Source organism: Microchirus variegatus (assembly GCF_963457635.1).
Source record: "Microchirus variegatus genome assembly, chromosome: 14".
NCBI lineage: Eukaryota > Metazoa > Chordata > Actinopteri > Pleuronectiformes > Soleidae > Microchirus > Microchirus variegatus.
The window spans coordinates 6,366,743-6,378,780 of NC_139815.1; positions in this window are offsets into that span (position 1 = coordinate 6,366,743).

Below are 12,038 nucleotides of genomic sequence, written 5' to 3' on the forward strand. Positions count from 1 at the left end.
ATTTAAAGATTCCTTTTTGCCTGGATTGTGTGGTATTTGCATGTGCAAAAGTAATAAAGTATATTTTTTAATTTTTTTTAGGGTTCGAGCACGACTATGCAAGAAACCTATTGAAACTGAAAGAGTTATTATCATTAGGGTTCGAGCACGACTGTGCAAGAAACCTATTGAAACTGAAAGAGTTATTATTATTAGGGTTCGAGCACGACTGTGCAAGAAACCTGTTGTAACTGAAAGAGTTATTAGGGTTCGAGCACGACTGTGCAAGAAACCTATTGAAACTGAAAGAGTTATTAGGGTTCGAGCATGACTGTGCAAGAAACCTATTGTAACTGAAAGACTTATTATTAGGATTTGAGCACGACTGTGCAAGAAACCTATTGTAACTGAAAGAGTTATTATTAGGATTCGAGCACGACTGTGCAAGAAACCTATTGAAACTGAAAGAGTTATTATTAGGGTTCGAGCACGACTGTGCAAGAAACCTATTGAAACTGAAAGAGTTATTATTAGGGTTCGAGCACGACTGTGCAAGAAACCTATTGTAACTGAAAGAGTTATTATTAGGGTTCGAGCACGACTGTGCAAGAAACCTATTGTAACTGAAAGAGTTATTATTAGGGTTCGAGCACGACTGTGCAAAAAACCTATTGTAACTGAAAGAGTTAGTATTATTAGGGTTCGAGCACGACTGTGCAAGAAACCTGTTGTAACTGAAAGAGTTATTAGGGTTCGAGCACGACTGTGCAAGAAACCTATTGAAACTAAAAAGAGTAATTTTTAGGGTTCGAGCACGACTGTTCAGGAAACCTATTGTAACTGAAAGAGTTACTATTAGGGTTCGAGCATGACTGTGCAAGAAACCTATTGTAACTGAACAAATTATTAGGGTTCGAGCACGACTGTGCAAGAAACCTATTGTAACTGAAAGAGTTATTAGGGTTCGAGCATGACTGTGCAAGAAACCTATTGAAACTGAAAGAGTTATTATTATTATTATTATTATTATTTTTCCCACGAGGAATGTGCATTTTTGAAGGCCTGAACGTATCCCAAACCTCACAAATTTTTGGGACAGCATCAGACCTGGCTTAAATTGCCGAATGAAAGTGGTTCGGGGAATGTGCATCAAAAAATGGAAGTGGGCGGGGCGAAAGACTCAAAAAGACGCAAAAAAGTGCTTCTTGTTACGAATCCCGTTAAGGGGAAACGAAGATGTTTTACAGGGGACCCGAATGTAGACAGGACAAGGTAAGTGTGTAAAAAAACAGTGTAACAGGAAGCTAGTGAGCACGTAAGTATTGACAACGGGAGAGAACGTGAATAGCTAGCGGGAGGGGGAAGGGAAATGTCAGCGATTCCACAGGGGCAAGAGGAGCAAGTGATTCCGGAGGTAGGGAGAATCCACTGGAGCCTCGTGTCTTCTCGGCCACAGGAGACGTGATGACCTTGGTGGAACAAGTCGTGAGTATTTCTTCAAGAGTCAAGTTTCTAGCAGCGAAGTAAGAGAGCTAAGGAGGAGCTGCGCAGGTGTAGACGATCACCGGTGTCATCAGGAAGTAGGTCAGCCACGCCTCCTGCGGAAGAGAGAGAGACCAGGAGCAGCAGGGAAAACAAACAGAGAACTTGTGGAATGTGGGAGTGTGGATTGTGACACTTCTAGGTCAACTCCTGTCGGGTATAACATACATGAACGAAACTTGGTACACACGTTCATTAGGTTGTGCCATGAGCAAAAGTTAAAGACAAGTTTTCTGTGAATCCTACAGGAAGGCCGCCATTTTCGATTGAACGCGAAAACGGAGCCGTATTACACCAGCGCTTGTCATAAATTCCAAATCCTACAGTTTTTGAGCAATAATCTTCAAACTTGGCGAGGTCGATGTGGACCAGTTGAGGTACGAAATAATCTGGAAGGTTTTTTGAAATATTGCATGGCGCACGATATAGTGGCCGACAAAGTTGGCGAAAATTCTGAATTTTCCCAACACGCAACGAAATTATAACTTTGCGATGGAAGGTCAAGTCGGAGCCAAACTTGCAATGATTGATGATGGGTAGTTGTTGAAGACACCTATGCAAAAATTATCATGTCTGAAACCATCGCCTCCTGGTGGTGGAAGAAAATAAACAAAAAAAAGTTTATTCACGATTTCGGTAATAACTTTTACAGAGATTGTCGTATCCAATTCAAAACGACACTGAAACATTGAAAACACATGGTAGATGATGCTTATATGTGCATTAGAGTGAGTTAAGATTATTTTAGGATTTTAACTTTTTTTCTTCTGCCACATGATATAAACCTCAAAAATGAACATAATATCTATTTAAACTTACTTCTGGCCACTCAGTGTAAAATTTAATTATTTCATTGTTAGGATCTGTTTTCTGTTTTTCTATGTTTATGTGTGCATTAGAGTGAGTTAAGCTCATTTGGAGATTTTCCATTTTTTTCTCCTGCCACATGATATAAACCTAAAAAAAGTGAACATAACATCTTTACAATGTAACTTCTGGACACTCAGTGTAAAATGATGTAATTATTTCATTGTTTGGACTTGTTTTGTGTTTTTCTATGTTTATATTTGCATTAGAGTGAGTTAAGCTCATTTGGAGATGTTCCATTTTTTTCTCCTGCCACATGATATAAACCTTAAAAAGTGAACATAACATCTTTACAATGTTACTTCTGGCCACTCAGTGCAAAATTTTGCAATTATTTCATTGTTTGGACTTGTTTTCTGTTTTTCTATGTTTACGTGCGCATTGGAGTGAGTTAAGCTCATTTGGAGATTTTCCATTTTTTTCTCCAGCCACATGATATAAACCTTAAAAATTAACATAATATCTATTTAAACTTACTTCTGGCTACTCAGTGTAAGATTTTCAAATGAAATCATTGTTTGGATCTGTTTGCTGTATTTCTATGTTTATGTGTACATTCGAGTGAGTTAAGCTCGTTTTTGAGATTTCCATTTTTTTCTCCTGCCACATGATATAAACCTTAAAAAGTGAACATAACATCTTTACAATGTTATTTCTGGACACTCAGTGTAAACTTTTGCAATTATTTCATCGTTTGGACTTGTTTTCTGTGTTTCTATGTTTACGTGCACATTGGAGTGAGTTAAGCTCATTTGGAGATTTCCCATTTTCATCTCCTGCCACATAAACCTTAAAAAGTAAACATAACATCTTTACAATTTTACTTATCGACACTCAGTGTAAAATGTTGCTATTATTTCATTGTTTGGATCGATTTGCTGTATTTCTACGTTTATGTGTACATTAGAGTGAGTTAAGCTTGTTTTTGAGATTTTCCATTTTTTTCTCCTGCCACATGATATAAACCTTAAAAAGTGAACATAACATCTTTACAATGTTACTTCTGGACACTCAGTGTAAAATTTCGCAATTATTTCATTGTTTGGACTTGTTTTCTGTTTTTCTATGTTTATGTGTACATTAGAGTGAGTTAAGCTCATTTGGAGATTTTCCATTTTTTTCTCCTGCCACATGATATAAACCTTAAAAAGTGAACATCACATCTTTACAATGTTACTTATGGCTACTCAGTGTAAAATTTTGCAATTATTTCATTGTTTGGACTTGTTTTCTGTTTTTCTATGTTTACTTGAGCATTGGAGTGAGTTAAGCTCATTTGGAGATTTTCCATTTTTTTCTTCTGCCACATGATATAAACTTAAAAAAATTGAACATAACATCTTTACAATGTTACTTCTGGACACTCAGTGTAAAATGTTGCAATTATTTCATTGTTTGGACTTGTTTTCTGTGTTTCTATGTTTACGTGCACTTTGGAGTGAGTTAAGCTCATTTGGAGATTTTCCATTTTTTTCTTCTGCCACATAAACCTTAAAAAGTGAACATAACATCTTTACAATGTTACTTATGGACACTCAGTGTAAAATGTTGCTATTATTACATTGTTTGGATCTATTTGCTGTATTTCTACGTTTATGTGTACATTAGAGTGAGTTAAGCTCATTTGGAGATTTTCCATTTTTTCCTCCTGCTACATGATATAAACCTTAAAAAGTGAACATAACATCTTTACAATGTTACTTCTGGACACTCAGTGTAAAATTTTGCAATTATTTCATTGTTTGGACTTGTTTTCTGTTTGTCTATGTTTATGTGTACATTAGAGTGAGGTAAGCTCATTTGGAGATTTTCAAATTTTTTCTCCTGCCACATGATATAAACCTTAAAAAGGGAACATAACATCTTTACAATGTTACTTCTGGACACTCAGAGTAAAATTTTGCAATTATTTCATTGTTTGGACTTGTTTTCTGTTTTTCTATGTTTATGTGTACATTATGAGTTAAGCTCATTTGGAGATTTTCCAATTTTTTCTCCTGCCACATGATATAAACTTAAAAAAGTGAACATAACATCTTTACAATGTTACTTATGGACACTCAGTGTAAAATGTTGCAATTATTCATTGTTTGGACTTGTTTTCTGTTTTTCTATGTTTATGTGTACATTAGAGTGAGTTAAGCTCATTTGGAGATTTTCCAATTTTTTCTCCTGCCACATGATATGAACTTAAAAAAGTGAACATAACATCTTTACAATGTTACTTCTGGACACTCAGTGTAAAATTTTGCAATTATTTCATTGTTTGGACTTGTTTTCTGTTTTTCTATGTTTAATTGCGCAATGGAGTGAGTTAAGCTCATTTGGAGATTTTCCATTTTTTCTCCTGCCACATGATATAAACCTTAAAAAGTGAACATAACATCTTTACAATGTTACTTATGGCTACTCAGTGTAAAATTTTGCAATTATTTCATTGTTTGGACTTGTTTTCTGTTTTTCTATGTTTACTTGAGTATTGGAGTGAGTTAAGCTCATTTGGAGATTTTTCATTTTTTTCTTCTGCCACATGATATAAACTTAAAAAAGTGAACATAACATCTTTACAATGTTACTTCTGGACACTCAGTGTAAAATTTTGCAATTATTTCATTGTTTGGACTTGTTTTCTGTTTTTCTATGTTTACTTGAGTATTGGAGTGAGTTAAGCTCATTTGGAGATTTTCAATTTTTTTCTTCTGCCACATAAACCTTAAAAAGTGAACATAACATCTTTACAATGTTACTTATGGACACTCAGTGTAAAATGTTGCTATTATTACATTGTTTGGATCTATTTGCTGTATTTCTACGTTTATGTGTACATTAGAGTGAGTTAAGCTCATTTGGAGATTTTCCATTTTTTTCTCCTGCTACATGATATAAACCTTAAAAAGTGAACATAACATCTTTACAATGTTACTTCTGGACACTCAGTGTAAAATTTTGCAATTATTTCATTGTTTGGACTTGTTTTCTGTTTGTCTATGTTTACTTGCGCATTGGAGTGAGTTAAGCTCATTTGGAGATTTTCAATTTTTTTCTCCTGCCACATGATATGAACTTAAAAAAGTGAACATAACATCTTTACAATGTTACTTCTGGACACTCAGTGCAAAATTTTTCAAATATTTCATTGTTTGGACTTGTTTTCTGTTTTTCTATGTTTATGTGTACATTAGAGTGAGCTCATTTGGAGATTTTCCATTTTTTTCTCCTGCCACATGATATAAACCTTAAAAAGTGAACATAACATCTTTACAATGTTACTTCTGGACACTCAGTGTAAAATTTTTCAAATGTTTCATTGTTTGGACTTGTTTTCTGTTTTTCTATGTTTATGTGTACATTAGAGTGAGTTAAGCTCATTTGGAGATTTTCCATTTTTTTCTCCTGCCACATGAGATAAACCTTAAAAAGTGAACATAACATCTTCACAATGTTACTTCTGGACACTCAGAATAAAATTTTGCAATTATTTCATTGTTTGGACTTGTTTTCTTTTTTTCTATGTTTATGTGTACATTGGAGTGAGTTAAGCTCATTTGGAGATTTTCAATTTTTTTCTCCTGCCACATGATATAAACTTAAAAAAGTGAACATAACATCTTTACAATGTTACTTCTGGACACTCAGTGTAAAATTTCTCAAATATTTCATTGTTTGGACTTGTTTTCTGTTTTTCTATGTTTATGTGTACATTAGAGTGAGTTAAGCTCATTTGCAGATTTTCCATTTTTTTCTCCTGCCACATGATATAAACTTAAAAAAGTGAACATAACATCTTAACAATGTTACTCATGGACACTCAGTGTAAAATTTAGCAATTATTTCATTGTTTGGACTTGTTTTCTGTTTTTCTATGTTTATGTGTACATTAGAGTGAGGTAAGCTCATTTGGAGATTTTCAAATTTTTTCTCCTGCCACATGATATAAACCTTAAAAAGGGAACATAACATCTTTACAATGTTACTTATGGACACTCAGTGTCAAATTTTGCAATTATTTCATTGTTTGGACTTGTTTTCTGTTTTTCTATGTTTATGTGTACATTAGAGTGAGTTAAGCTCATTTGGAGATTTTCCATTTTTTTCTTCTGCCACATAAACCTTAAAAAGTGAACATAACATCTTTACAATGTTGCTTATGGACACTCAGTGTAAAATTTTGCAATTATTTCATTGTTTGGACTTGTTTTCTGTTTTTCTATGTTTATGTGTATATTGGAGTGAGTTAAGCTCATTTGGAGATTTTCCATTTTTTTCTCCTGCCACATGATATAAACTTAAAAAAGTGAACATAACATCTTTACAATGTTACTTATGGACACTCAGTGTAAAATGTTGCAGTTTTTTCATTGTTTGGACTTGTTTTCTGTGTTTCTATGTTTACGTGCACTTTGGAGTGAGTTAAGCTCATTTGGAGATTTTCCATTTTTTTCTTCTGCCACATAAACCTTAAAAAGTGAACATAACATCTTTACAATGTTACTTATGGACACTCAGTGTAAAATGTTGCTATTATTACATTGTTTGGATCTATTTGCTGTATTTCTACGTTTATGTGTACATTAGAGTGAGTTAAGCTCATTTGGAGATTTTCCATTTTTTTCTCCTGCTACATGATATAAACCTTAAAAAGTGAACATAACATCTTTACAATGTTACTTATGGACACTCAGTGTAAAATTTTGCAATTATTTCATTGTTTGGATTTGTTTTCTGTTTGTCTATGTTTATGTGTACATTAGAGTGAGGTAAGCTCATTTGGAGATTTTCAAATTTTTTCTCCTGCCACATGATATAAACCTTAAAAAGGGAACATAACATCTTTACAATGTTACTTCTGGACACTCAGAGTAAAATTTTGCAATTATTTCATTGTTTGGACTTGTTTTCTGTTTTTCTATGTTTATGTGTACATTAGAGTGAGTTAAGCTCATTTGGAGATTTTCAATTTTTTTCTCCTGCCACATGATATGAACTTAAAAAAGTGAACATAACATCTTTACAATGTTACTTCTGGACACTCAGTGTAAAATTTTGCAATTATTTCATTGTTTGGACTTGTTTTCTGTTTTTCTATGTTTATGTGTACATTGGAGTGAGTTAAGCTCATTTGGAGATTTTCAGTATTTTTCTCCTGCCACATGATATAAACTTAAAAAAGTGAACATAACATCTTTACAATGTTGCTTATGGACACTCAGTGTATAATTTTGCAATTATTTCATTGTTTGGACTTGTTTTCTGTTTTTCTATGTTTATGTGTATATTGGAGTGAGTTAAGCTCATTTGGAGATTTTCCATTTTTTTCTCCTGCCACATGATATAAACTTAAAAAAGTGAACATAACATCTTTACAATGTTGCTTCTGGACACTCAGTGTAAAATTTAGCAATTATTTCATTGTTTGGACTTGTTTCCCGTTTTTCTATGTTTACTTGCGCATTGGAGTGAGTGAAGCTCATTTGGAGATTTTCCATTTTTTTCTCCTGCCACATGATATAAACTTAAAAAAGTGAACATAACATCTTTACAATGTTACTTATGGACACTCAGTGTAAAATTTTGCAATTATTTCATTGTTTGGACTTGTTTTCTGTTTTTCTATGTTTATGTGTACATTAGAGTGAGTTAAGCTCATTTGGAGATTTTCCATTTATTTCTCCTGCCACATGACATAAACTTAAAAAAGTGAACATAACATCTTTACAATGTTGCTTCTGGACACTCAGTGTAAAATTTCTCAATTATTTCATTGTTTGGACTTGTTTTCTGTTTTTCTATGTTTATGTGTACATGAGAGTGAGTTAAGCTCATTTGGAGATTTTCCATTTTTTTCTCCTGCCACATGATATAAACTTAAAAAAGTGAACATAACATCTTTACAATGTTACTTCTGGACACTCAGTGTAAAATGTTGCAATTATTTCATTGTTTGGACTTGTTTTCTGTTTTTCTATGTTTACTTGCGCATTGGAGTGAGTTAAGCTCATTTTGAGATTTTCCATTTTTTTCTCTTGCCACATGATATAAACCTTAAAAAGTGAACATAACATCTTTACAATGTTACTTCTGGACACTCAGTGTAAAATGTTGCAATTATTTCATTGTTTGGACTTGTTTTCTGTTTTTCTATGTTTATGTGTACATTAGAGTGAGGTAAGCTCATTTGGAGATTTTCAATTTTTTTCTCCTGCCACATGATATAAACCTTAAAAAGTGAACATAACATCTTTACAATGTTACTTCTGGACTCTCAGTGTAAACTTTTGCAATTATTTCATTGTTTGGACTTGTTTTCTGTTTTTCTATGTTTATGTGTACATTAGAGTGAGTTAAGCTCATTTGGAGATTTTCCATTTTTTTCTCCTGCCACATGATATAAACCTTAAAAAGTGAACATAACATCTTTACAATGTTACTTCTGGACACTCGGTGTAAAATTTTGCAATTATTTCATTGTTTGGACTTGTTTTCTGTTTTTCTATGTTTATGTGTACATTAGAGTGAGTTAAGCTCATTTGGAGATTTTCCATTTTTTTCTCTTGCCACATGATATAAACCTTAATAAGTGAACATATCTTTACAATGTTACTTATGGACACTCAGTGTAAAATTTTGCAATTATTTCATTGTTTGGACTTGTTTTCTGTTTTTCTATGTTTATGTGTACATTAGAGTGAGGTAAGCTCATTTGGAGATTTTCAATTTTTTTCTCCTGCCACATGATATAAACCTTAAAAAGTGAACATAACATCTTTACAATGTTACTTCTGGACACTCAGTGTCAAATTTTGCAATTATTTCATTGTTTGGACTTGTTTTCTGTTTTTCTATGTTTACTTGCGCATTGGAGTGAGTTAAGCTCATTTGGAGATTTTCCATTTTTTTCTCCTGCCACATGATATAAACTTAAAAAAGTGAACATAACATCTTTACAATGTTACTTATGGACACTCAGTGTAAAATTTTGCAATTATTTCATTGTTTGGACTTGTTTTCAGTTTTTCTATGTTTATGTGTACATTAGAGTGAGTCAAGGTCATTTGGAGATTTTCAATTTTTTTCTCCTGCCACATGATATGAACTTAAAAAAGTGAACATAACATCTTTACAATGTTACTTCTGGACACTCAGTGCAAAATTTTTCAAATATTTCATTTTTTGGACTTGTTTTCTGTTTTCTATGTTTATGTGTACATTAGAGTGAGTTAAGCTCATTTGGAGATTTTCCATTTTTTTCTCCTGCCACATGATGTAAACCTTAAAAAGTGAACATAACATCTTTACAATGTTACTTCTGGACACTCAGTGTAAAATTGTGCAATTACTTCATCGTTTGTACTTGTTTTCTGTTTTTCTATGTTTATGTGTACATTAGAGTGAGTTAAGCTCATTTGGAGATTTTCCATTTTTTTCTCCTGCCACATGAATTAACCTTAAAAAGTGAACATAACATCTTCACAATGTTACTTCTGAACACTCAGTGTAAAATGTTGCAATTATTTCATTGTTTGGACTTGTTTTCTGTTTTTCTATGTTTATGTGTACATTAGAGTGAGTTAAGCTCATTTGGAGATTTTCCATTTTTTCCTCCTGCCACATGATATAAACCTTAAAAAGTGAACATAACATCTTTACAATGTTACTTATGGACACTCAGTGTAAAATTTAGCAATTATTTCATTGTTTGGACTTGTTTTCTGTTTTTCTATGTTTACTTGCGTATTGGAGTGAGTTAAGCTCATTTTGAGATTTTCCATTTTTTTCTCCTGCCACATGAAATAAACCTTAAAAAGTGAACATAACATCTTCACAATGTTACTTCTGGACACTCAGTGTAAAATGTTGCAATTATTTCATTGTTTGGACTTGTTTTCTGTTTTTCTATGTTTATGTGTACATTAGAGTGAGTGAAGCTCATTTGGAGATTTTCCATTTTTTTCTCCTGCCATATGATATAAACTTTAAAAAGTGAACATAACATCTTTACAATGTTACTTATGGACACTCAGTGTAAAATGTTGCAATTATTTCATTGTTTGGACTTGTTTTCTGTTTTTCTATGTTTATGTGTACATTAGAGTGAGTTAAGCTCATTTGGAGATTTTCCATTTTTTTCTCCTGCCAAATGATATAAACTTAAAAAAGTGAACATAACATCTTTACAATGTTACTCATGGACACTCAGTGTAAAATTTAGCAATTATTTCATTGTTTGGACTTGTTTTCTGTTTTTCTATGTTTATGTGTACATTAGAGTGAGTTAAGCTCATTTGGAGATTTTCCATTTTTTTCTCCTGCCACATGATATAAACTTAAAAAAGTGAACATAACATCTTTACAATGTTACTTATGGACACTCAGTGTAAAATGTTAGAATTATTTCATTGTTTGGACTTGTTTTCTGTTTTTCTATGTTTACTTGCGCATTGGAGTGAGTTAAGCTCATTTGGAGATTTTCCATTTTTTTCTCCTGCCACATGATATAAACCTTAAAAAGTGAACATAACATCTTTACAATGTTACTTCTGGACACTCAGTGTAAAATTTTGCAATTATTTCATTGTTTGGACTTGTTTTCTGTTTTTCTATGTTTATGTGTACATTAGAGTGAGTTAAGCTCATTTGGAGATTTTCCATTTTTTTCTCCTGCCACATGATATAAACTTAAAAAAGTGAACATAACATCTTTACAATGTTACTTCTGGACACTCAGTGTAAAATTTAGCAATTATTTCATTGTTTGGACTTGTTTTCTGTTTTTCTATGTTTATGTGTACATTAGAATGATTAAGCTCATTTGGAGATTTTCAATTTTTTTCTCCTGCCACATGATATAAACCTTAAAAAGTGAACATAACATCTTTACAATGTTACTTCTGGACACTCAGTGTAAAATTTAGCAATGATTTCATTGTTTGGACTTGATTTCTGTTTTTCTATGTTTATGTGTACATTAGAGTGAGTTAAGCTCATTTGGAGATTTTCCATTTTTTTCTTCTGCCACATGATATAAACCTTAAAAAGTGAACATAACATCTTTACAATGTTACTTATGGACACTCAGTGTAAAATGTAGCAATTATTTCATTGTTTGGACTTGATTTCTATTTTTCTTTGTTTACTTGCGTATTGGTGTGAGTTAAGCTCATTTGGAGATTTTCCATTTTTTTCTCCTGCCACATGATATAAACCTTAAAAAGTGAACATAACATTTTTACAATGTTACTTCTGGACACTCAGTGTAAAATTTAGCAATTATTTCATTGTTTGGATTTGTTTTCTGTTTTTCTATGTTTACTTGCGCATTGGAGTGAGTTAAGCTCATTTGGAGATTTTCCATTTTTTTCTCCTGCCACATGATATAAACTTAAAAAGGTGAACATAACATCTTTACAATGTTACTTCTGGACACTCAGTGTAAAATTCAGCAATTATTTCATTGTTTGGACTTGTTTTCTGTTTTTCTATGTTTATGTGTACATTAGAGGATTAAGCTCATTTGGAGATTTTCAACTTTTTTTCTCCTGCCACGTGATATAAACCTTAAAAAGTGAACATAAAATCTTTACAATGTTACTTCTGGACACTCAGTGTAAAATTTAGCAATGATTTCATTGTTTGGACTTGATTTCTGTTTT